This window comes from Lissotriton helveticus, chromosome 3_2, assembly GCF_964261635.1.
Source record: "Lissotriton helveticus chromosome 3_2, aLisHel1.1, whole genome shotgun sequence".
Lineage (NCBI taxonomy): Eukaryota > Metazoa > Chordata > Amphibia > Caudata > Salamandridae > Lissotriton > Lissotriton helveticus.
In genome coordinates, this window is record NC_136062.1 from 183,168,477 (window position 1) to 183,195,885 (window position 27,409).

A 27,409-nucleotide genomic window follows, 5' to 3' on the forward strand; every position below is an offset into this window, starting at 1 on the left:
AGCACTCGTGAATGCTACCACCCATTTGCCTGCCCACCTCTCTGAGTTGCCAGCTGCCACTGTTTGGTACATTTTATTTCATATAATTATTTAATTTGCTTCAGCCCCAAAATGGTAATTCTAGGCATTTTTGTAAACTAAAAGACATTAGAGTTCCCTACTTCAATACTTTTTTGCTGTATTGAAAGTCAGACGGGTACTAATGAGGTAAACGTTCTGCCCAAATAGTTTTAACATGTAAAAATGACAAAATGTGGTAATACGTTCACAAAATGCGCTGCCTTACGTCTCATAGGTTGCTTTTTCTTGCTGCATAATTTGATCCTTCGTTGCGGCATAATTTCAGTGGTCCTGCTTGCAGTGTAAACACCAGCAATATATTAACTCTTAGATCTACAGTTCTTCCTAGCTGGCATGGTAGACCACGCCTTAGACTCTTGTCTGGCCACGCTGCAGTCAGCAGCCACAAGGGCGTAGTTCTGAAAAGTGAAGCAGTGGCATTGGCTCCAAATGTGTAGGGAGCATTCTGCATCCCAACTGTGGGTGTTTTTATTGTTCTACAACTGAACATGTGGTAGAGGAGGCGCGTTTTCCTTGATTGACCTGGGGACTATCTCACCCTTGCTATTCCACTGGATAGCCATCACAATCTTCTATTCAATCACTCACTTTCTCTATACAAGTCCGAAACGATTCTTACTCCTCACCACTTTCAAATTTCACCAGCTGCCTCTGGTGGTGAGGCTCCACTCGCAACACTAGGACCAGGCCCCCCTCCTCAGCCATCATGTGCTTTCAGGGTGCTTTGTAGAGTCCCTCTTCTTTTTATCTGTAATCAGCTGGCGCCACCAGTATTGTTCTAGTCCTCGCTGTTTTCGGCTTGTCTAGCATGACCCTAAGAGGGTTCCTCTGGATTAGCGGTCTTCAGGAAGCATGCCTCTTAACATTCGCCCACCTATTTACCTGTTCAGCCACACGCCCGTCCCTCTTTCTACTTTGCGTAATTCTATTTTACATGAAGGCTTTGTTATAAGGGGGAATATTTTCTCATGTTGAGAAAAATACCTTGTATTTTTTTGCACAGCAACGAGCACTGCTGTAACTATCATTTTACTGCATGTGCTGTTGATTAAACGATGGCAATAGGTTCTCTGGATAATGAAATGGCACGTCACTGGACTTTGACTTAGGTTTCCTCCCGGTTTCTTATTGTCACATTAATCCAGTCCAGCCGGCATTCTGCTGTTGGTTCAATAATGTAGTCTTTGCACCAGACATTTTCTAATTACTTAAATTCATGTCTTCTCTTAAAAGGTCAGATTCAAAATGGCCGCTCTCACATCCCTGTGGTGCTCTGCTAGTTTTAAATCTGTTCTGTCTTGCGTATCTTATGAGCTCTGCTCGAGGGCCTCTGGGACTAAATTTTGAGATATTGCGTACACGTGTTTGCCCTGCAAACAGCGAAACTGACAGCTAGCATACTGAATTTCAGTCCTTTTTAATGGAATTTCAGGACATTTGAGGTTTAGAACTATGGCTGCATCGATTAACTGGAGAGTATGCCCAGGCTGGTCCTCAGGTTTGTTTATTTTTATTTTTTTTAATTTTCTTTTTGCATAGGCTTCAAACACCAAATAGACAAACAGAAAATCAACCTTCACATTCGTATTCATTTCATTTTCCCTAGGTGGTAATATTATATAATTAAAAAATAGCAGTAAGAAAGACTAGCTAATTTATAGAAAAACACACAGAGCAGGAGGAGAAAAAGCAAATATGTTGACAGCTTAATGCTGAATCATATCATGCCAGATAGCATAACATTTTCGTAGTGCCTTAGAACCTCTGATTTTAACCAAAGCTTTTTCTCGTGCAAAAATTTCAATAAAAATACTCCACCACTGTTACATTACACAGCTTTGATAGGTTCCGTAAGCTATAGCCAACCTAGCAGAGACTATAGTTAGTCATTAAAGCCTTCTGCGCTCTATTAGCATTGTCTCTGTAGCCCAGCATTATCTCAGTTGTTGAAAAAGCCTCATCTAAGCCAAGCTGATTTCTTATTACATTCCGAACTCCTTGCCAGAAGGTTGTTACCATAGGGCACATAGCAAACATGTGAACAATATTTACTCCATATCCCCCACATTTAGGACAGCACGTCTTGTTACTTGAGTGGTTACTTGCCCCCATCTAACAATTTTATCAGGTGTGTAATACAACATACATATGGTTTTAAATTGCTGAAGCCTTAAATTCATAGACCATACAGCATATTTTACAAAAAATAAGTGCAGCTTCTATGGTTGTAACAGATATTTCCTCCCCAAGCGTTACACTCCACTTCTCATCTAAAAGACCAATAGGATCCGGTCTTTCCTGGCTGAATATTTGATACGCAATACAAATTGATTTTCCTTGAAAAGGTTCATGAAAAAGTCAAAAATTGATGGGTTTCCACTGTTTTGCGTCCTTGTAATCTCAAGAAGTAATCCCTAAATTAGATATATTTTTAGTAGTGCTGTTGTGGTAGAGAAAAGGAGTATTTCAACTCTTGAAAGGTACGAAAGCCCTCCATATCATATAAATCTCGAAGTTTATCTACCCCCAGACTAACTTTGTTTGGCTATACTATCCTGAAAAATGTCTGGGAGGAATGGGTTATCCCACAACGGGAACTTATTAAAAAAAAATTGGCAATGAGTATATATTAGATATTTCTCGCCAGATTGTACCTATGTCCCTCAGGGTCTTAAATCGTACCCTTTTTAAATAGTTAGGGTCATGTGAACGGTAAAGAAATCTATTACTGTCTTGATTTAGCATCGGCTTATGGCTAAAATCTTGATCCTTGCGAGAAACAAGGCTACGAAGTCTGCTTGTGAATGAAGGCCAATAATATAATTTAAAGTCAGGCAGTACAAGACCACCTTGACTGTAGGGGTATTTTAAAAACTTAATAGCCAGACATGCCCACCTATACCCCCAAATAAAACTACCTACTATCCCGTCTAATTTCTTAAAAAATAAATTTGGCAATTTCAAAGGAATAGATCTAAATAAGTGAAGAAACCTAGGAAGGGTTGTCATTTTGACAATATTGCATCGTCCAGTTATACTAATAGGAAGCTTATGCCAATTCTTAAGTTTCCTAGTAGTATCAATCAAGAGTTCTTCATAGTTTAATTTAATGATGTTTTAAATCTTTGGAGTAATATGAACCCCAAGATATATAGTTTCCAGGCAATGTCCCATTATGGATGTGTATTGTGTATAGTTCTAACAAAAACTGATTTTTGTCGGTATTCAATTCATAACCGGAGAAAATACCAAATCTGATAGCCTCCTGATTAAGTAATTCTACTGACTGGATTGGATCCATCATAAAGATTGCGATATCATCCGCATAGGTATTAAGTTTTAGTTTGTTAGGTCCACAAGATAGTGGCTGAATACCCTTGTACATCAGAGTGCGGATAAAAGGTTCAAGGTATAGGGCGAACAACAGGGGAGATAAAGGACACCCCTGCTGTGTACCCCTATTTATCCGAAAGACCCTAGACTGTAGCCCCTTACAGCTTAGTTTGGCCTGGGGTGAGCAATAAAGTGTCTTTACCCATGTCAAATATCGATCGGAGATTCCATTGCCAAGAGGTTAGGCCATTAGTAGGCCCAAGCCACCCGGTTGAACGCTTTTTCTGCATCTAGAAGTATCATCCCTAGTTCACTCTTAACTTGCATGGCCAAATCAAATGCCATGATGGCAGTATCTGAAAGAAACAGGTTAGTGTTAGATTCCTTACCTTAGAATATCCCCAGGCGTCAGACTGGATACGGAAAGTTTGCGTGATGACGCCAGTCGACCTTACGACCCCTCGGCTGGCAACGTCACCAAGGGTGTCTCCTCCGACACCGTCCCCGGATGACGTCGTTCCCAGCCCCGGTCCGGATCCAGCGTCGGACCAGCGCCGTCTTCGACGCCGATCGGTGACCCCTTCACCGATGATCCGGCTCCATCATTTATTCCTGACTATCAGGAGATGGATGACGAGGGAGACTGGGAGGGGTCTGAGGACCCTCTGCCACTGCAGTGCCAGTTGAGCCAGGACTGGGCAGACTAGCTGGGGGAGGCCAGTGGTCCGTGACTACGGAGGAGGGGGCTGCTTACAGCGTGGTGTTGACTAGGGCAGCCAAGGCCTTGGCTCTTGAGCTCCTGGTCGTGGCCGTGAGGACTAACCTCCTCACTGAGGTGCTCAAACAGCAGGCAAGCTCCTCTGAGCCTCTCCTGCCGTTTAACTAAAACCTCACTGACGTTCTGGTGGGCACCTGGTCCAAGCCCTCTACAGGCCTCTCTGTAGATCGGAACGTGGACCGACGCCGGCTCCGGGCAACCCCAGCTTCCTGTCCGTTCACCCCACCCCCGAGAGCCTGGTGATCCAGGCCTTTACCTCCCAGACCGCATTCCCGACCGCTCCCTTGGATCGGGAATACAAAAGGTATGATCAGTTTGGGAAGAAACTGTTCTCCTCACTGAGTTTGGGGTTGCGGTCTGTCAACACCGCTTGCTTGGGCCGTTACACCCACTCTCTGTGGGATACAGTTGCGGAAGTGCTGCCGCAGTGCCCGGTGGAGGTCCAGGCAAAGCTTGCCCTAGCAGACGGACGGGATTCAGCACGCTATTCAATTCGGTGTGGACTTGATACCACGGACTCGCTGGGTAGGGCGAATGCGACAACGGTGGCGGTTCGCCGCCACGCCTGGCTGAGGTCCGGCAATTTTTCGGGGGATGCCCAAGCCACCCTTATGGACATGCCCTTTGATGGCCGTCACCTCTTTGGCGACAAGGCGGACAGTGCGCTGCAGCGTTTCAAGGACTCCAGGGCTACGGCCAAGTCCTTGGGCCTTGGCCAAAGCCAGCAAACTACCGCCTTTCGTGGCCAAGGAAGGGGCGCCCCCACATGTCCAGCTGCAGAACCAACCTCAACGCGGTCGTGGATGTGGTAACTGCCGTGGCGGTGCCGGGACACACACCCACCCCCGCAGCATCTGCCTCAAAAATCCACCTAGTCCGGGTTTTCAGGCCCATTCGACGCCAGTGGGGGGGGCAGGGTTCACCATCACCTCCTTCACTGGCGCTCCATCACATCGGACAGGTGGGTGCTGGAAATCGTCTGAGGGGCTACTCCCTCCCCTTTGAGGCGACCCCCTCCAGCCATGCCACCGCATGCCGGGAGATGACTTGCGACCTCTAAAGCAGGAAGTTATGCCCGCTTGGCCAAGGGGGCTGTCGAGCGCATTCCTGGGCCAGAAGTAGGACGTGGTTGCTATTCCCACTACCTTCTGGTACCCAAGAAGGGCAAAGGAGGCCTGCGCCCTATCTTGGACCTACAGAGCGTCAACGGCTTCCTCCGGAAGGAGAAGTTCAAGATGCTGACTTTGGCTCGGGTCCTAGCTGCCCTGGACCCAGAAGACTGGATGGTAGCGTTGGACTTGCAGGAGTTGTATTTCCACATCCCCGTCCTGCCGGCGCTACTTGCGGTTCATGGTAGGCCACGAGCACTTTCAGTTTACCGTGCTCCCCTTCGGCCTTACTAGCGCCCCACGGGTGTTCGCGAAAGTGATGGCGGTGGTCACATCTCATCTGCGCAGATTAGGGGTTTCAGTCTTCCCCCTATCTCGACGATTGGTTGTTGAAGGCAGGCTCGCACCAGACAGTCGTCACCCACCTCGAGACTACGGCCGATCTCCTGCACTCACTGGGGTTCTCCATCAACGTGCCGTAGTCACACCTGTGCCCCTCCCAGAAGCTCCTTTTCATCTGAGCGGTTCTGGACTCAGTGCAGTTTCGGGTTTAACCTCCCGAACAGCGGGCTCAGGATATTCGGGCTCTGATTCCGATCTTTCAGCCTTTATCCCGAGCTTCGAACAAGTTGACGCTGCGGCTCCTGAGACTGATGGCTTCCTGCATCCTTCTGGTGCATCACGCCAGGTGGCGGCTGTGGGCTCTGCAGTAGGACCTGAAGTTTCAGTGGGCACAGCATCAGGGCAACCTGTCCAACCACGTCCGTATCTTGGAGGGCACTGCAGGACAGTTGCAGTGGTGGCTCACGAACCGCGATTGGGTCAGTGGCAGATCTCTCTCCCTACCCCAACCAGAGCACGTAGTTGTGACGGATGCCTTCCTCCTGGGATGTGGGGGAGGCACATGGGAGAGAGGGAAATCAGAGGCCTCTGGTCTCCGGCGGAGCCCCGGCTCCACATCAACCTTCTGGAGCTACGGGCGATCTGGCATGCACTGAAGGCATTCCTTCACTCTGTCCAGGGAAGTGTAGTGCAGGTGTTCACAGACAACACCACCGCCATGTGGTACGCCAACAAGCAGGTCGGGGTGGGGTCGTGGACCCTATGCCAGGAGGCTCTGCGCCTCTCAACATGGCTGGAACACCAGGGTGTCACCCTGGTGGTTTTGCAACGTGAATCTTTCTGGATTCACTATGCTGTGCATTATTCCGCGGTCTAGTGGTTGTGTCCGGAATCGTAGTCTTTTGTTTGTGTTTTTTTTTTCCGTAGCCCAGGTGGGCGTCTATTTCCCACCTTTGGTGTACTTCCTGTGACGTCGGCACGCTTCCTGCGGAAGCTCCCACCTTTGGGCGCCATCTTCAGATTCTTTTTTCTGCCGTTGGGTTTGGCTCGTTCCCGAAAGGGCTCCAGAGTTTTGGAGAGAAGAGAGAAGAAAACGCAGAGAAGACAATTTTGCAGGAAAATCAAGCGAAGACGACGAAGAACAACACGATCGAGCACGGACGACGAAGAGGAACTTCGTAAACTTTGACGTCCAACGGAGGATGCGCGCACAGAGGGCCCTCGGAGCACGAGAAATGTACAGGACGCCGTTTAAATTCTGCTGTAATTGCCATCACAAGTACTCGCAGAAGGACCAGCACCCGGTTTGCAACCTCTGCCTACCGGTCGACCACGAGAGCAAGGACTGCAACGCCTGTTCCGCCTTCACTCCGGGTTAGAGAGCGTCAGAGACGAGCCAATTATAGCATGCAGGGGAAGGGCCAACCACCGTCCCTTTCGAGACCTGGGGCTATCAAGCGACGAGGAGGACTGCGCCGCCGAAGACTACGGCTACATGGTTGTAGAGACCGATAAGAAGACTTTAAAGGAGGTAGGAGAGTCGACGACCCCAAACCCCCTGAAAGACCCCCGTAGGTCTGAGCAAGACTCTCGAAAAACTGAGTCAAAGTCCTCAAAAGGAGCACTGGCGCCGATACCCTCGACGGCCGCAGATGCATCCAGGGGCAAGTAGCACTGCGGATCCTTAGATAAGGACTCCCAGGTGGCAAAGACCGGCGAAAAGCCAAGGTCTAAGAATGTTGCCGAAAAGAAGCGTGCGTCTTCGAAAGACAAAGACCCGAAGGGCGCCTCGGCATCGACCAAGGATCCGTAAAACCCTTCTCGACGTCGAAGAGATCGGCCAAAATGGAAAGGAAGAAAAGACGGCTCTAAGCAGAGTTGGATAACATCCTGCAGAGGAAAAGGGAATTCGATGAAAGAATGAAGAGTTTCTCGATTCCGCCGAAACAGAAAACGGTAATCGTCGAATTGGAAGAGGAGGACGACTTAGAGGCCGAACAGCTGCCGAAAAGTCCTGAGAACCTGGACCAAGCAGAGGAAGAAGCCTCCTACTACGAGGAGGAGGGCGACAACGATGATTGACGAACGATCCTCTGCTCAATATCCTCGGGGACACAGGACCTGGAGTGGCAGGACCTAGTCGCCGAAAAACCAGAAGAAGGCCTAGACTCGTACCCTTCGAGGCCTTCGCCGCCAGATGACATTGGGGCCCACAATATCACTGTCAAAAATGCGGCAGCAGCTCTTGGAGTTAAGCTGGAGGAGGAGAAGCCGAAGGCAGACTTCCTCTTGGAGACCCTGCTCCCCCACACAAACTAGGAGCCAGTACCTCCCCATGCTGGACAGTGTCACGGCCCAAGGGAGGGAGGCGTTCAAAGAACCGGCAACTTGCAGGTTAGTGACGCTGAGGACAGAAAAGAAGTACAAGCACTCCTCTAAGGATCCTCCCTACATTACCGGATCGGTGACGGAAGACTCCATCATTGCGGCGACCGCCAGTAAAAGGGCTAATATGTCAGCAACAACAGGGCCACCACCAGACAAGGAAAGCAGGAGGATGGACCTAACAGGGAGGAAGATAGAGAGAAATCCGGGCAATGCACTGGCTCATGGCAAACTCGAACGCCTGCGAAACAGGCACCAATACCAGATTCTGGATGAAATCGGGCAGCTGCTCAACCATCTACCAGATGAGTACCAACAGAGGGCGACACACCTCGTCGAAGAGGGAACAAATGTGGCAAACTCTTGCCTTAAGAAAGCCTTGGACGGTGCGAACACGTCCAGCAGGCTGATGATGTTGAGAATAACGGAAAGGAGACTGGCTCAGGATATCAGGTTTCAAACCGGAGGTGCAGAACAACATCCTAAACACCCCGTTCAATGGGGAGACACTGTTTGGGGCACCAGTGGATGAAACTCACCCAACTCAAAAAGAACGAAACGGCAAGGTCCATGGGAGCCTTACAGTTCAGGGACACAAAAAGGGGTACTCCGTCTCGGAGGCCAAATGGAAGGGGGGAAACCAGGCAGGAACGTCCGACAAGACCTTCCAGCAGTCCAACCAAGGGGACAGCAAAACACAACACGGGCTTCAAAAACAAACTTCGCACTACCAGCAAAGGGGCCAGTTCTTTCGCAGGAAGGCGAACGGATGTGGACAGAATAAAAGAGGGGCCACCAACCCACCTCTAAGTGACTTCCACACGCACTACGTGCCCACCCACACAACACCTCCCGGGGTGGAGCACGACAAAACAAACACAGGATTACACGTACAGAACACCAACGACCATCTAACACCAGTACGAGGCAGGCTAAGTTACTACCTTCAAGCAATGGAAGAAGATAACAGACAAGTGGATACTCAACGTCATCCAGTTCGGATATTGCATAGAACTGGAAAGGATACCCTCAAACAGGAGACCAAAGAGAAGGGCGCAGTCAGGAAGAGACCTAGAGCTACTTCAAAAGGAAGCGGAAGAACTCCTTCAAAAGGAGGTCATCGAACCAGTACCTTACAGACAATGGGACAGGGGAGTATACTCCACATACTTCCTGGTTCCAAAGGTGGACAACACACTGAGACCCATCATGGACCTAAGGTTCTTAAACAAGTACGTAAGAACACAGAAGTTCAAAATGACGTCCCTGCTAGTGGTCATTCCTCCGCTAAGAGACAGAGACTTTATAGTCACCATAGACCTCAAAGATGCCTACCTGCATATCCCAATGAACAGGCGGCACAAACACCTACTGAGATTTGCCATCAACAAACATCACTACCAGTTCACAGCCCTGGCGTTCGGACTAAAATCTGCCCCAAGGGTTTTTACGAAGTGCCTTGCAGCAGTGGCAGCGCACCTTAGGAGGGAAGGGATACATGTATACCCTTACCTAGACGACTGGCTAATAAAGGCAAGTTCACACAGAGCATGCAAGGAACATGCTCAGCGCATGACAAGTACACTGATGGACCTGGGATTCTCCATTCAATGGGGGAAATCCTTAATGGAACCAGAGCAAGTAAAAATCTTCCTGGGTGCACAGATCGACACTATACAGAGCAGGGTTTGGCCGAGCGACAAGAGGACACTGGCCCTATTGAAGGAGACACACCTCTACCAGAAAGGGCGAGCTCTGACAGTGAGGACAACGAGCAAGATCATGGGCATGATGGCCTCCTGCATACATCTGGTCCCAAATGTACGGCTCCACATGAGACCATTCCAGGAATGGCTGCAAGAACAATGGTCACAAGGAAGTTGGAAAGATCTAGTGGTTGTAAGGCACGCATTGCAGGAGGAGATGTCGTGGTGGAACAAGGAGAACATAACAGAAGGGAAGCCTTTAACATCACCGACCCCAACAGTGACCATCACCACAGACACATCCCAGAAGGGATGGGGGCTCACATGACCAAACTTAGGGTGCGGGACCTGTGGACTCAAACACATCAACTACCTGGAACTAAAGACAGTGTTCCTTGCCCTGAAGGCCTTCCAAACTAAACTTTACAGCCAGAGAGTTTTGATCCAGACAGACAAAACAACAACGATGTTCTACATCAACGAGCAGGGAGGAACACAATCAGCACCGCTATCAAAACTAGCTCAGGAGATATGGGGATGGGCCATACCACTAAAGATAGACCTGCTAGCCATACACCTACCAGGGAAGGACAATGTGGAAGCAGACTGGCTCAGCAGGCAGACATCGGCATTCCACGAGTGGGAGCTCAATGCACAGGAAACGCAAAGACTGTTCAGAAAGTGGGGAACACCGACAATAGACCTGTTTGCAACACACCAGAATGCAAAATGCCAAAGCTTCGCATGGAGGCAACCAGGGGAAGGATCCCTTGGGAATGCCCTATGGATAGACTGGTCAAAAACATTTGCCTACACTTTTCCCCCGATACCACTAATACACAGGGTACTCAGCAAGTGCAGAACCAGCAGCATGACCCTGATCCTGGTGGCACCACAGTGGGCCAGGCAGAGCTGGTACCCCCAGATAATGGAAATGGCACAGGGTGCACCCCACAGGTTCGGGAAAAGGAAAGACTTACTCTCCATGCAAGGCGGAGAAGTCCTACATCCAGAGCCAAAGAGCCTCAGTTTAGCGGCGAGGCTCCTGAAAACTTAGAGTTTGCGCACATAAAGTTACCTGAGAGCACCCTGAGGGTACTACGAGAGGCAAGAAGACCTAGCACACGACGGTGCTATGCAGCAAAATGGAAGAGATTTACACTATGGTGCCACAAGAAAAAGCTACACAACAAGATGACAAGAGAATTAACAGTGTTAAGATATCTCACACACCTGCTGAAGGAAAACCTAAGCTCCTCCTCGCTTAGAGTGTACCTTGCGGCGATAGTGGCCTTCACAAGGGGAGAAACGGGGAAGAGCGTCTTTACATCACAGATAGTGAAAAGATTCCTAGAAGGGGCGGAGAGGATCGCACCTCCAAAAAGGATGCCACCGCCGGCATGGAACCTCAATTTAGTGCTAACAGAGCTCATGAAGGGGTCCTTTGAGCCACTTCATAGGGCATCACTACAAATGCTAACTATGAAAACAGCCTTCTTGGTGGCAATCACTTCGCTGTGCAGGGTGAGCGAACTACAGGCACTAACACTACAAGAACCCTACATCCAAATGCACAATGATAGGGTGGTAATGAGAACTGACCCACACTTTATGCCAAAGGTGGTATCAAGGTTCCACATCAACCAAACAATACAAATACCAAGCTTCTTTCAGAAGCCAACAACAAGCGCAGAGAGGGCACTGCACATTCTGGACGCTAGCAGGGCAGTAATGCACTACATACAAAGGACCAAGAAGCACAGGAAAACAAAGCAGTTCTTTGTGTCCTTCGCAAGCAGTTACCTGGTTAAACCAGTAACAAAGGTAACAATCGCACGATGGATTGCACGGACCATACAATTATGCCACAAACAGGCAGGCCAAGAGCTAGCAGAGGGGACACAAGCCCACTCTACTAGGAAGAAGGGAGCAACAATAGCCTTCCTGGCTAACACACCCATTCAAGACATATGCCTGGCGGCAACATGGGCTTCAGTGCACACGTTCACTAAGCACTACTGCATGGATATACAGATGAACAAGGAAGCACAAGTAGGACAAAAGGTGCTTCAACATATATTCAACAACCAACGCTCATCTTCCACCGAGCCGCCACAACAATAACAAACCGCTACAAAGTCTATGCACAGCATAGTGAATCCAGAAAGATTCACGCTGCAAAACGAATAGTTTCTTACCTGTCGGTGTAGTTTTGCAGCTTGAAGATCTTTCTGGATTCACTACCGAACCCACCCACCTCCGCCAGAAAGATGAGGCTAGAGAAGAAGGTGGTAATGCAAGGACAAAACAGAAAACGGACACCTTGAAAGACAAGCGGGGAAAAAGTTACTTACTTGAAAACATACAGAAGAAATTGTCAAAGGATTCACAAACAAACAATCCAAGAAAAAAAAAAAATCCAAAGATGGCGCCCAAAGGTGGGAGCTTCCTGTGTCTACGTCACAGGAAGTACACCAAAGGTGGGACGTCGACGCCCACCTGGGCTACGAAAAAAGAAAAGACTACGATTCCGGACCCAACCACCAGACCGCGGAATAATGCACAGCATAGTGAATCCAGAAAGATCTTCAAGCTGCAAGACTACACCGACAGGTAAGATACTATTCGTTTAACACCTGGCAGGTTCCCTGAACTCCAGGGCGTCTGAACTCTGACGTGGTGCAAGGCTTCTTTCAGCAGTGGGGAGAGCCTTGATTAGATCTATTCGCCACTGAAGAGAACGCGCAATGTCATCAGTTCTGCGTGTTGGAATTTCCAAGGCGGCACTCGCTCGGAGACGCTTTTCGTCGCGAGTGGAGCTGTGGTCTGTTGTACGCCTTTCTGCCTACACCACTTCTGCCCAGAGTGCTGAAGAAGATCAGGTGCGACCGGGCCCAAGTCATCTTTGTGGCTCCGGACTGGGCACGAAGGTACTGGTATCCCGAGCTACTCAGCATGTCAGTCGATCCCCCGATTCGTCTGCCTCTTCAGGAGGACCTTCTGTCGCAGCAGCAGGGGACGGTCCTCCACCCGAACCTGTCCAGCCTTCATCTCCATGCGTGGAGAATGAGCGGCGGCAGTTGAGGCCATTTGACTTTCCTCTTGAAGTCTGTGATGTGATTCTGGCAGCCAGGCGTCCCTCCACAAAATCGGTATACGCCTACAGGTGGAACAAATTTGTGGCAAAGGCTGTGGATCCACTCTCTGCCCCCCTTTCAGAGGTTCTACTCTTCCTTCTTTCTCTTGCCCAGCAGGGCTCTGCTCTGGGCACTATTAAGGGCTACCTCTCTGCCATTTCTGCCTTCTTGAGGCTTCCTGATCAGCCTTCTCTTTTCAAGCCCCCTGTTGTAAATAGATTCTTGAAAGGCATCACATCACGCACATGTTTCCTCCTGTTCTGTTCGTGATGCCTCAGTGGGACTTGAACCTTGTTCTAACCTATTTGATGTGTGCTCTTTTCAAGCTACTTCACAATTGCCCTCTCCGTCTTCTGACTCTTAAGACTACATTCCTGGTTGCCATCTCCTCTGCCAGGTGGTCACAGCCATTCATATCGGGCTGTCCATCACCTTGCCCACCTTCTTTCCGCCTCCGCATCCCTCGAAGGAGGAAGAGAGGCCCCACTGTCTGGACCCAAAACGTGCGCTCTCCTAGACCGCACACGCCAGTTCCGGGTCAACTACCAGCTCTTTGTCAGTTACGTGTGCGGTAAGAAGGGACGGGCGGTGCACAAACGGACCATCTCTCGGTGGGTCGTGTTGTGCATCAAGGTCTGTTACTCCTTAGCGAGGAAGGAGCCTCCTGTTGGGCTGAGGGCCCATTCCACTCGAGCCACGGCGGCTACTACTGCCCTGGGTCGGGAGTCCCCTTGCAGGACATCTGTCAGGCAGCTACGTGGGCTTCGCTGCACATGTTTGCTAGACACTACTGCCTGGACAGCCAAGTCCGGAGAGATGGCTTTTTCGGCTGTTCCGTTCTCCAGGACTTTCTGGTGTGATCTTGGTTCGCAGACCCTCCACCGGGGTTGGTATTGCTGGGGTATCTATTCTAAGGTAAGGAATCTAACACTAACCTGTTTCTTTCAGATGCTCAAGTTACTTATCTTCGATAATGATATATCTGTAAGAAACAGTAGTTTGTGTTAGATCCCTTACCGCCCCACCCATCCTCCCTGTTCTGCGAACTGATATCTAGGGTTAAGGTATTTTCCCTTAGAGGGCCCTAGTTTTTATGGCACCAGTGTCGGTCTCTGGCATGGCTCTGCGTTCCTGTCGCGGAAAGCTATGTACAAGAACTGACAGCGTGCGAGGGCGGCGTCTAAGTACTCCGTCATCCTGGCGACCACGACGACGCCGACGATAGACGCGGAGCCGCAGACGACGCCTACCGACGTGCAGGGGTACTGCAACGCAAAACTTTCTGGATCCAGTCTGACGCCTGGGGATATTCTAAGTTAAGGAATCTAACACCAACTACTGTTTCTTACAGATATATCGTTACCGAAGGTAAGTAACTTGTGCATTAATACGAGTGGTCGTATCTCTTCCCTCATGAAGCCATGCTGTTGCCCAGAAACCAATTTTACCATAAATGGAGACAGGCGATTGGCCAAAATCTTAGCGAACCATTTAGCGTCCGCATTAATGAGTGAGTTCGGACGATACGATCCGCAAGCTGCCGTCTGTTTATTCTTCTTTAAAAAGAATACCATATTAGAGTTATCCCATGAAGGTGTAACCGCCCCTGTTTCTTCTATATCCTTAATCACTCTTATAAACAATGGGGTCAAGATGTTCTTAAAATGTTTGTAGAATTCAAGAGGGATCTGAACTTCGCCTGTGGCTTTACCCATGACTAAGGAAGTCAAAGCTAACCATGCATCCTCTACCAATATCTTCTGTTCCAGTTGATCTGTAACCGCCTTGGTCATAAACAATCTAATTTGAGTGTCTGGAGTACGTTGTCTATTATGCAGGACATGTAATGTTAGGGGCGAAAAGATGGACCAGTAGACCTGTAAATCGGATGTTTCACATATTGAAAACTTGGAGTCTTGTCTCCTTGTTTTAAATAACAAATTCTGGACTGTGGGAGCAGGAGCACTTTATTGTAGATAAAGGGAAATACTAAAAACAGTGCAAAATTAACGTGAAAGCATGATTCCTGAAAATCTGTCTTGTATTCTCTAAACCACTCTAGTGAAGGCAGTGTCTGTTGGAGCCAGTCTCCTGTGGGTGAAAGTTGCATGACCAAGTGTAGGCAGCAGGAAAAAAATTGGCTCGGATCTATAAAGTACAAAAATTAAGATGTAGAAATAATTCTCAAGCGGTCCAAATGAAAGAGAAAACATTTTTGAAAAAGTAAACTTGTATTTTGGCAATGTTAATTATTTCTTTTTTTAAATTTATATACATACATAGTGGGCTTGGGTCCCCATACTTCAGCCATTGACATTTTTCACTCTGGATCTATGATCAGCAGACAGCTGAATTTTAATCATGTCGTTTTTTTGTGCTTTTTTTCCTCCTGAAAGTGCACATCTTGCATTCAATACTCAAACACTTGCTTCCCCTCACTTCCCGTGCCACTTTTTCCTTGCTTCTTTTCTTGGCACTCAGTAGCTGTGCCTTAATCCCTGCCCTACGACTCCCCTCCAATGCCTCCTGTCCACTGTTGACAGACTGCGTTGCCGCGCATGCATTCCGGGACCATGCAATGGCCTAGGGAACTGTGCCCCCTATTGCTGGGCTGGTGCTCAGAGTAAGTGCACCTGTCTGCGCTTTTTCCCTCCTGCCAAGCGGTCGCTGCTGCTTTGAGTTTACTTGGCAGCCTCCTCCAGATTCACACAAACCTTGGCAGAGCCCATTGTCCTTGCTTGTAAATCACAATGCAAGCCATACTAATTGGCTTGGCCAGTGATTATTTCCTAGTTGCATAGAAAATTACAACAGGAAGACTACTAGACCGATTGAGCCTGTCCATTTTCCTTCCTGTTGTATCACCTCGAGACCAAACTTAGCATCTGGATTTGCCCTGGCTCTTTTGTGCAAATAAATAAATAAATTCAGTCCGTTGAAAACTGTTGGCTGTTGTCCTTATTGATAGGACGGTGTTCTCAAGCTCCCTAGTTTTCTCGTGAGGGTTCACTCTGCTTCTGTCTTTGCTGTTGGGCATATGTAGGGTGCTGTATCCACTGAAGATACTAGCTGCAGAACTAAAAGACATAAAACAAGTGCGCTTGGACTCGGATATCATTAAAGCAAGTGTTAAGAGTAACAGTAGTGTTGAAGGATCAGGCATCTGCGACATTGCCATTGGCAAAGGCTATCCTGATAGCTTGGGCTAGTGACTGTTAGTCATTTTTAGGTCTCATCTGAGATCGCACATGCACTGTCGCTTGCAAGACATTTTGTTATTTTACAATGGGCCTAGAGTCTGCCTATTGCCTGCCATTAGTTGGCTTCATTGTCACTCATTTGCTTGCTTCTAATTTGTCAGCATGTGCGGGCTTCATGTCCTCTTCGTGTTTTGCCGAAATACTTGTGTCTTTCCACGGTTCATCGTTTATGAGCTACTTCTGTTTGTTGAAGAACTACGTGAGAGTGCATATGTTTGCAAGCTGTGTCACTTGTGCGTCCTCGCCCCCTTGTTCACCCTAAACCACTTGCTATTATCTCACACCCCAACTCTTGCCTGTGAGTTGCTGTGCTCCCCCTCCCTGTGTCATGCTCTCAACTGTTGTCCCCCTCCCCTCCTTCACACATTGCTATCAGACCTCAGTAACATTAAAAAAAATGTGATGATGCACCGCTTAATTTTATAGGCCTGCCTGCATATTTAAAGCATGCATACGCTTACTAAATGAGACAGCCAGTGGCTGCATCATCCTGCATATTTTTAATTCTTTTTTTATTTATTTAAATGTAATCTTTCCTTCATGCTGTGCAGTATCTGTTTTGATGCAGTACAACATCTAGAAAAGACACTGGCAGGGCCAATAGGTCTAGCTAGACCTATTGGCTTTGCCAATGCTTGTTCACAATGGTTTCTGATGGGAACGTGTCCTGGGAGGAGAGTACTTCTTTTTCTAAGTTCGGGTCCTAATTCCTGTCCGTTACAAGCATAGCATATGTAGTGTTAATCGACTACCACTATAAAGATCCTGCACGCAGGAGTTCTTTCGGGGACATGAGCAGCTAAGAGGCTCCCTCTTTTGCAACCTTTCAAGAGCTTGCTGTCGGTTTTAAATTTGCTGTATCCTTTACATTGTGGCTGCTGCTTGTTGATGAGCTTGGTCCCTGTAGTGCAACGCTGCAGCTCCTCTCTGCTGCCTGGTATTGATTCTGACCGCTTTGCTTTGCTTGCGAGTCGTCCTAATTTGTTTCTGAGGCTCTCACCAGTCGCCTCAGCCTTAGGTGTGTCACTTCGTTGTTTACGGGCTATCAGTTGGACGATGTTGCCAGGTGCATTATTCAGTGAGCCTTTGTTTGTCACATACCCCAAAAGGGGACATTGGCTTCTTATTGAGCTGTTTGGACTATTGGAGTTCTGAAGGGGTGAACTTGCAGAGTGCGTGCTGTTGCCCAGACTGCAGTCTGCGATGAGTGAGGTTTGTGCTCTTGTAAGCTGCTGAACTGGATACACCAGCCACACTTTTATCAAAAGGAGGTACAACTCAATTTGTCGCTATTCTTTCAATTGGGGTGTCCTGAAATAATGCAAAAAATATCCTTGTTGGATTTCTTCTAACACATTTATTCGTTTTCAATCACAGAGATACATCCAGCCAACACGTGTTTTGAGGGACGAGCCCTCTTCCTCAGGACTTAAAGATTTCTTGCAATAATTTTCTCTCTAATATTTAGGCCTGTCTGACTGATGCATACATAGAATGGCCAATTTTTATATTGCCCCACACTTATATCAGCAACAACACTTTTAAGAAACGGCCTATAAGAAGACTAGTTCAAAACTGGACGTTTTTAAGATTGCCTAAGTTACCTGCTTCATTGATTGCTGTCCTTTCGTACTGGGGAAAAGTGAAATAAGTCACTAGGAATTGGACTCTCACCACCCCTTTGGGTCTCTTAAAGGTTGTTTCTGAGTAAGAACTGCATGGAATAGTCGTTGATGAGCCCTAAACCAGTCGCCACTATTCTTCCGTCACTATTCCAAGATACTGAGTTATTTCCTGCTCTAGGACTTCTGTGCTGCCACTTCATATAGTTTATTTCAAAAAGATAGGCAACTCTTATGTATCCCTTCTCAGTAATGGCAGCAGGGCTTGTATATCTCGAATGACCATTTCAGGTGCATGCAAATAGCACACTGTTTGGGGGCCCTGTCCCTAAAAACCGAGGTAAGTGTTTTTATTTGTTTAGTCTTGGATTGGTATGGCTACAATGTGAAACCATTTTGTTTTGCAAGAGCCGTAGGGTTCTTATGGTTGGTGCTCGTTCAAGGATAGACTGGCCTTTAATTAAAAAAAATAAGTTGCGTGTCATTCATAACCTTCACATGTTCAACATATTCAGTTGGTTTATTGTAATGACTTGTATGTGATTCTCCCTGAAAATGTTAATCACAGTTTGATCTTTGATGTTGGCAGAAAGGTTAAAATACCAACAGCCTTTTCTTATTTGTTTTTGCTCTGAGCAAGAATCAATTAAAAACGGAACTATGTATGTATATGGTATTTCTACAGCGTGAACCTACTCAAAAGGCAGCGAAGAGTACATGTTGAAAGACCTGCATAATGTTGACGAGTAAGAGTAGAGGAAACTGGGTGTGGATGGTTAATTATTTCAATAAAGTGTTTTTTAAAAGAATGCTACATCACAATGCATTAACCATCCATAACCCGTCTTCCTCTTCTCTTACTTGTTGACTTTATACTCGTCTTTGACCACGTAGAGCACTCTATAGCGTGAGCCTACGTAAAAGGCATCAGACATCCAACATATCCCACATACATACCTACATATCTACCTCAGTTCAAAATGTCTTGTAGAGGGAAACGTTTCTACCTGGACCCTTGTCTCTCAACCCCTGACGTTCCACTGGATACAGGGAAACTTGTCTTTCGCAATCTCATTTGGCATTGGTAGATGCTAGGTTTTTTTCTTCTGTGTTTTTGTGGTCTCACACTATAATCTCTCCCCTTGTTTTATGTCTAATTTCCCCAGCTATTTTGTAGAGTCTGCAAAGCTACTTCCTCATTGTAAAATGCTCTCGGATCTAGCTCAGACTCTCCCGAAAAACATACACTGTTAATACAATCTATACCTTGTGCACATTTTCTATAACCTAAATAGCGTATTTTACTACTGGTAAAACTGCCTATTCTGAATCCAGGTCATTCGTCGGTGCCCTTAGTTTTTTTTTCTTTTAACCGATTTTATTTGTCAAGTTACACATATATTGCAGGGCTTTGTACCCCAGACACATCTGCACAATCAGATCATATTATATTGACTTTGACATTTTCAGCGTGAAACACAGGAGATAGAAAAGTAACATTAATAAAATCTAACTTTCCCCAACCCCTCCCCCCATCGCACTATACATACACAGCCAGACCGAATCATTTTAATAGAACAAAAGGTCTGCCCATCAAAATATCCCATCACATGGTATCCCCACGTTCCCATCATTAAAATAAGAATCACATCAGAGGGAGGCCCACTGCCACTGAGACCAGCTCAAACAGCAGACCTCGATAATCCGCCCACCGTTTCCAAATTTTAAAGTGTTTGTGCGGGCACCCCCTGGCAATGAAGATGGGTTTCTCCAGGCAAATGCAGAAGTCTAGGCCAATCTGATAGACTACTAGCCGCAGATTCCTAAACATAGAATTATCGCCAGGCGTGAGACTGGTTCGGGAAAACTTTTGCCACAGCATCCCTGCGCGCCGGGGCAACACCACGCGACTCCACCCAGGCGTCGTCCATGTACGTGACGTCAGTGAGGTCACATAAGACCCACCCCGGTGCGCCTACGTCAATTTTTTCCTTGTCCCCGTGCAACGCAGATCCGGTCCTTGCTACGGGCCTTTTTCTTCCATTTCTTTTTGGTGGAACAATGTGCGAATGCCTTCGGGCTTCAAAACTTGCACGTTTTGTGGGCATCTCATGTCGGCGAAGGGCACGCACCTCATTTGTATGTGGTGTTTTGGGGAGGATCACGGCACCACTGATTGTGTGGCGTGCCAACAGTTAAAGACAAAGTCGCGTTGGGAGCGCCGGATGAAACGTCTCTCGGCGCGTCTCTCCAGGTGGACATCCTCCCCGTGGTCTGCTTCGACGGACGGCTTCAGATACGGCCGTGGTCGTCCTCGCCCTACTCCGATGTCATGTAAGCGACGCTCCCCGGTGGGTAAGTGTCGCAGTTTGTCTTCGGGAGCTGATTTATGTCCTGCGGGGGCGTGGACTCTCCGCGGGTGATGAGGCCCCGCGTGTCGTCCTATCCACTGTTTCCCGGTGTTGGGGCGTCGAGAGTCCAAATGGACACATATACGACGGCTTTGCAGGCCTCGCTGGCATCTCCTCCTCCTGGGGCGTCAGCGGATCCCTCGCCCTGAGCAGGGCCCTCCGCGGTGCCGCCTGTGGCTCCGGCGCCGACTGGTTCGGATCCAGGCTTGGAAGATTCGGTGCTTTTGGGGTGCGGCTCCTCCGGGGCACCTCCTTCAGGCCACGGCGTCTCTGCCTCGCCACGAACTCCAGCTGGAGTCTCTGGTGTCGCGGTAGGTCGCCGGGGCTCGGGTCGCATCCCCGCCCCTCTCTGTCCTTTGACAAGGTGGTCCTGTCTAAGGCCGAGGTGATGCCGCTATGGTGCCGGCAGCAGCTGGACCGTGCGGAGCCACAGGGGTCGGTGGACCCTCCTCGTCCCGTTCTGAGTCGAGGCCGGGTGAGGACACCTCATCCCTCTCCGGGCCAGGACCCCTCATCCCTCTCCGGGCCCCTCTCGTCCCTCCCCACAGGCAGCTGCCTCATCGGAGGGCGAGTCAGTGGTTGAATCGTCCCTGGCACCGCCACGTGGGTTGCCGAGCAATCTCCGCCTCATTCTGGGCCGCGGCTGGCAAAGGGCTTCATGTCACTCCCCAGGCCCGTCTCGTTCCCCTACACTGGCGACTGTCTCAGCGGGGGTCGGTCGGCATCGTTCCGGCGGCGCCCCGGGGCCGGTTCGACTCAAGGTCCACTCTGGTCTCCGCTCCGGTCTCCGGTGCGGGATGACTTGGAGGAACCTTGTCCGGTGACGCCGGATGGTGCAGACGTCCTGCCTCAGGCAGCGGACTCTAAGGCTCCGCGTAGGGGTCGTACCGCGGATTCTCCGGAAGCAGGCTGTATATTATTGTCATCATCCCCGGAGACTGGTCGCAATGTGGTTTCTTTTTCACCGGCGTCGAAGGAAGGCTCCCCGCCCTTCCTGAGGCAGAGGTGTTCGTCAGAAGAGCGGCAGGTCCCTCATTCTTAGGCTCAGTCTGACTTTCAGGTCAGACACTTGCCCGTCCCTCTTGGCCTTGGGGACGGCCGCCTTAGTTTGCAGCAGTCGCCCACGGAGGAGCTGCTTTCTCTACCGTGGGGCCCTATGGAGGCGGGTGCGGCATTTGCTCATGCGGTGTCCACGACTGGGCATCCTGCGCCTGGGTGACCCGGTGGCTTACTTTCCGGCGATCCATCTATTGGAGGTCCTCCACCAGGGCTCTGGTGGGAGGGAAATCTTACTTCCCTTTGAAGGTTCGCTCCTTTCTTCCTTGACGGGGGCTTGGAGGCGTCCTGCCTCAGGGGACCAGTTGCTTCAACATCTTCTGCAAAGGCACCTCCCGGCGCCGCGTGACCCGGCGTGTCTTTCCCTTCACCCATCGGCCACCAACCCCCTTTTGCGGACTGCTTTACCCTCCCTGCCGCCACTGTTGACTCTGCCAATCCGAGAGGCCTGCTGGCTGGACTCTTGGGGGCGCAACATGTTCGCCTCGACCAGCGCTGCCCTGCGGACACTTAACACCTTGTGTGTGCTGGCTAGGGCCTTGTCCTGTTTGTGGGACTCGGCTGAGTCTCTGGGATCCGCAGCCTCCCAGGAGACGGTCCAGGTGGACTTACCGCATCATGCTGTGGATGGCCGGGAGCTAGCGTCCGCCATGGACATCTCAGAGGTGCTGGGCCGGACCATGGCTCCCTCAGTCGCTCTCCGTCGCTATGCTTGGCTTCGAGACTGAGAATTCCCTGAGACTCCTCGACCTTTCGTTTGATGGCAGCCTGTTGTTTCATGCCCCGGCTGACTCTGCCATCCAAAGCTCTCAGCAGGGCTCCGTCCTCCTCCTCCTCCGCCTTATCCTTCTCCTCCTCTGCCCGCCCCCCCCCTTCAGTGACTCCTGAGTTGGGTTGATTCTGGGCCGCCTTAGGCCGGTTGTTCTGGCTGTGGAGTGTGTTTTCTGACCACTGCGTCCTTCCTCTGGACTTTGGCATTGTTGGCTGCTGGACGGCCCTTTTGTTGCATATGTGTGTGTGTTCTGCTGGAGTTGTTGCGCAGACGGGCCCTGAGATTAGGCTTTCTACTTTGCTTGAGATGCTTGTCTAGCCTTCCGCTGGGGTGTTTTTTTCCCCGTGGCTCTTTTGTTTTTCCTCTGCAGCGGAAGTTCTTCCAATGAGGGTTCCCCTATCTTGGGGAACTTAACGTACCCTATGTGGGGTAGTGGTAGCTGTTCTATAGCTTGCGCTCTGCTAGGGCGTTCTTGTCGCATTAGGCTGCCGGTTCTCCATGGTGTTTCTGTATGTTGCTTTTGCTTCTTGAGTCGGGTGCCCGGCCCCTCGTAGTGTTGTGGCCGGGCATTTTCTCACCTTCCTGCCCCTGTCCTGAGAGCTTGGGTGATTCTGAGTGCTCTCTTGTCAGGCGTAGACTGCCCGGTCTTTCTGGGGCCCCGGGCTGTTCTGCTTGCTTTTGGCAGCTTATGACTGTTGGTGCTGTCCTTACTAGCCTGTTGCCTTCCATCTGGAAGGGGCTCGCTTTCCTTTATCTCTTTTCCTTGGGCTCTCTGGGCTTATTCTTCTTCTTTACCTGTCTTGCCATTGGATGGAAGCTCTGTTGCCTTGTAAGGTAGTGAGATGCTTCGGCCTCTAGCCTTGTCCTTGGTTCTTCTGCTGTGATGGTACGGGTCTCCCTTTCCGCATACACCCTCTGGGGTCTGTGGTGTTCCCCTTGTGGGGGTTCCTCTTACCTGGCGGGGATGAAGTTTCTCTTCTGGACCGCACATCTGAGTCACTGAGGGCCCTTCTGTTCCGTCCAGGCTGGTGGGGTCCTTTCGCAGACCCTCCTTCTCCGTGTGTATTGCTAGGGTATCTATTCTACGTAAAGGAATCTGCAGCTAGTATTCTCTATCAGATGTACGCGTTACTTGCCTTCGTTAACGATGTATCTGGTAGAGACCATTCTAGCTGCAGATCCCCTCATGGTCTGCCCTTCCTCCCCGTTCTGCGAGGACCCTTGGGTTGGTCTTCAGTACTCGCCTCCTGGTGGGGGGCTGTGTCTCCTGTGAGTACCTTTATTTGCTCATGACGGGTGGCTCCGTCTGGTTGCAGTTCATTCCTCCTCTTGGGCCCCTGGAGGATGGAGTTATGGTGCTCCTGTGCCCCGCTGCTCTGGTTACTCCAGGTTTGGGGGGGGGGGGGTTCCCTTCAATCTCTGTCCTCCCCTCCCTTCCTGTTGCTGCTGAGGGTCCTGGCCCCTCTGCTTACCTCCGAATAGGGGTCATCTGGCTAGGCCTTGCCCTTATTCCTAGGGGAGTGGTTACCCTCTATGCTAGGGTGGCTTTGGGGTTTGTGTTTGTCTGTCTTGGGACTGGCTCCCCTTCCTTATTTCTGGATGGGGGTGGTGGGCCTGTTACGTGTATCGTGTCTTTACTCATGTTCCTTGTTTCAGGGGGAAGGCTGTCTTTGTGGTGGCAGGGTGGCTGCTCGGGGCTCTGCTTTGTTCTTTCATCTACCTCTGCCTTTGGACACTGCAGTGTTGCACTGTTCTTTCTGGTGTGGTTTGTCTCCTTTTTTCTACTCTTTCGCACACTGTTCCCATGCTCTCACAGTTTTTGGTCTGGTGGCTCTGCGTTGTGGTGCGGAACAGTTCTCCGAAGAAAACTGACGTAGGCGCATCGGGGTAGGTCTTATGTGACCTCGCTGACGTCACGTACGCGGACGACGCCTGGGCGAGTCACGTGGTGTCGCCCCGTCCCGGCGCGCAGGAATGCTGTTGCAAAGGTTTTCCGGATCCAGTCTCATGCCTGGGGATAATTCTACGTGAAGGAATTTGCGGTTAGAAACTTCTCTATCAGATACATTGTTACCGAAGGTAATTAACTCTTACTTCTATCACGTAGCTACTGAAAGGGCCCTCTGTGTCTTCCACGCCCTAGCTATGTCCCTCTTCGCCAGAGTGAAGCCCAATTGCTTTAGGTGTCACTTATAGATGTCGCCTCCTATCCCCTCCATGATATGTAGCAGAGCAAGTTTCGGCGAGTGGGGGAGATCCCAACCCAGTACCTCAGATAAACAGGTAAACAACCCCCCCTCCAGATACGATCTAAAGAGACAGTGTGAATAAGTGTACCCTCCTCCCGATTGCATCGTAGGCACACAGGAGAGGCAATTAGCCCCGCCCTCCACAAACGTACCCATGTAAAGTAGACCCTGTGTAGATATTTAAACTAGCCTAGGCGAAGTCGTACTGCTATAGCTGCTCCCGTGGAGCAGCTAAGGCCTCTGTCCAGTCTTCTTCATCCAATGGACCCACATCTCCCTCCCAATCCCCTCGGAGTTTCTGTAGCGTGGGGGAGCAATGGGTAACTAGGGATTGCTAGATCTTGCGTTCCTGGAGGTCACCCATAAAAACTTTACCCTCTAACGGGCTGAACTCCGGCAGTGACTCCAAGCCCTCTAGGCTAGGGGATGGAGCGTGCCAAAATTGGAAGTACCCATAACAGTGGGACTTCGGCATGTGAAATCCTTTTTGAAGGTCCTGGAAGGATTTGAGTTCAAGTCCCCTCATAACATCATACACAACAAAGGACCTGCTCACACGGTGAGTCTGCTACTTAGATCCCTTCCAATCCGTTATAATCTCTTAACAAAATCTGTTGGACCTGCGGTTAACCATGTACTGTCTGTACTGGTGGGGATCTAGATCACCATTTTAATGTTAAAAATACCTGTTGCGTTAAATTAGTTTGTCTCCCCTGGTCAAACCCATCCCATCAAGTGGTGCGACCAAGCTCGTGTTAAGCAAAGAAAGTGTAGGAATAAAAAGTGTGAAAGGTGTTTGGCGGTGCCTCACGGAAGTAACACTGTTGGAGTGAGCAGGAAGGTACTCGCCTGCGTCTTCAGGTTCTCATCATCCGCGACCACCAACCCGTAACAAAACTGTGATAGAGTGTAGAAAAAGCAAAGAACAGTGGACAAAGTGCTAGGTGTGAGGTCAAGTACTGCCTGTGCAGCAGACAGTTTGTCTCAATGTGCGGCAGAGTCAACCCAAAAAATTAGAAGCGGGGTCTGGACTGTAACTCCGCCCATCCCAATTAAAACCAAACTAGATCACACTGGCTATTTAATTTTATTTAATGCTGTGTCTGCTCATTTAAAAGCCGACATGTTTCATTGCCAGGGGAAAACTCACGGCAATTTCTTCAGGGCGTGGGTCAATCACTCCACCTTACTGACATAAAATGGATCATTCTGGAGAAGGTACATAATCCCAAAGACAATAACATCAATGGTCTGAGGGGCAAGAGAGAGGTATTTTGGATCTACTCTCTTCAAACTGCCGAGAGGGGATTAAATGAGTTTATCCCTTGGAGTAATGCCATTCTCTAGTGGCTCCTCCTCACTGCACCGATGTGCCTCTGCACGAGTGCTTTTGATTTGAGAGATGAGACTTGCCCCCTCGGGTGTATTGGTCTTAATGAGTTTATCCGTTTGTCCACCTTTTGACAGGACTTACATTACTTGACCAGTCTGTGTCCGCTACGTATATACAATTCCTCTTGATACGACTTTCCAGTCTTGCTTTGATCTAGCTAGGTGGGGATTGACCGTTCCAATATGGCGCAGATTTTTTCGAGCTACAGTCCTTCCTCTATCTTTGGGCTGTCTGTATTTCCAGGTGAACCTTGTTTCCGGCTAGTGAGGGCGTACTATAAGACACCGGTTGCGAGAGCAGTTATTTTCCGAGTATTTGGCATCTTTATCGAACTTGCGACGGACGGCTGCTCATTATCCAGGTATGTGGTGTTATGGACCCCGTGAGACCTGATTTAGTTTTAGGCTGGGCGACGTATAGAACCGCAGCGGAGTCCGTGCTAGCCCCCTTGGATACCTATGTCTACTTTATTTATTTTGTTTACCTATGGCTTCTTTGTTCGACGCTTGTGGGCTCGGTCCTTCTTATTTTATTTTTTCATTTTTTTTCATTTCAGTGTTTGAAAAAATGTTTTTTCTGACTCTGTACCCGACGTCTGGGATACTATTCTGACCCAGTGGATTAAATCTTTTGGAAGGCTATCCCCGGCCGGTGGTCACTTCTCCTGGGGACCGATTCCCGTTCGACTTACTAAATATTCGGGTAAGTGTCCCGTTTACGGATAGTACTTGCGTACTTTGTTATCATCGGCCATGTAGTTCTTGGTCTCGCTATTATAGGGGTACCCTCCTTCCCCCCCATGGGTCCAGGTTTATCTTAAATGATCTGTTTTCTCGCTGTACCTCTAAATGATTGTTTATTAGCACCGTTTGATCTGCTTACTCTTGAGGAAGAGACGACCCATACCTTGCTTAAGGGCCTGCTAATTTTTTCATACAGGCAACATTTTATCTACTACCGTGAGCTATTTAGTGCGCTTTCGAGGCCGAGCCTGCCCCAGGTGTCTAAGACTCTATTGGACCTTCATTAGTGTGATCATTAGTTTGATTGTTGGCACTAGTAGATATTTTTTAACAAGGAATCCACTGCTAAGACTGTACCTAAGTGTATGCTACTTCTTATCATACAGGTAGCACGTTTCCTTACCACTGTGAGCCATTAACTGCTCTAATGTCTGAATTTACGAGACACGGTTTCCATTACTCTTCCCACTTTTCAGTATATTGGGTATGTGATGTATTTGTTATACTGCATGACTCATGTCACTGATAATGGACTCACTATTGGGTGTGGCTAAAGGATCTGTCTAGTTTATCTCCTTTCATGTCTCTGTGTGACGCTACCATGTGAGTGATTGGACACGGTACACATTTTTCTGTGCTTAAATACACAAAACGTTCTGACCTTTTCCCTTGTAATACTCTCTGAACACTTGTGGTAGTATGGACTTCCTATACTTTTATTTCTGCCCACTTCAGCTACGCCTTATAAAGATGTTTTATATATATATTGTGATTTTTACTTTGACTTCATTGTCCCCTACAGATATGAATTCAGATCACTCCTCTGAATTAGGACTGTACCCCCACATGACCATTATTTTGGAGTATTAACCCAGTATCTATATATTCAGAACAAGAAATACATACATGGAATCAATGATGTATTTGCGCCCTGACGAAGGAGTCTAGGAAAAAAATTCCTTTCCGAAACGCGTGTCGGCGCTTCTTTGTGATTTTTCTATGTTTCTGTACTGTATACTGATATGAATTGTT

The 27,409-nt window shown here is 49.0% G+C and overlaps 1 protein-coding gene across 11 annotated transcripts in view; it reads left to right on the plus strand.

Moving 5' to 3' along the window:
• The window catches only part of ZNF609 (zinc finger protein 609), a 932,673-nt gene that overhangs the window by 94,124 nt on the left and 811,140 nt on the right, over window positions 1-27,409 (plus strand). Inside the window, exon 3 of one of the 11 annotated variants that reach the window (XM_078685004.1) lies at window positions 26,191-26,336. The exons of the other annotated variants lie outside the window; for them this stretch is intronic. The gene's annotated coding sequence lies outside the window, so the exon portion shown is untranslated. The remainder of the gene's footprint in view (window positions 1-26,190; window positions 26,337-27,409) is intronic. 11 annotated transcript variants of the gene reach the window in all.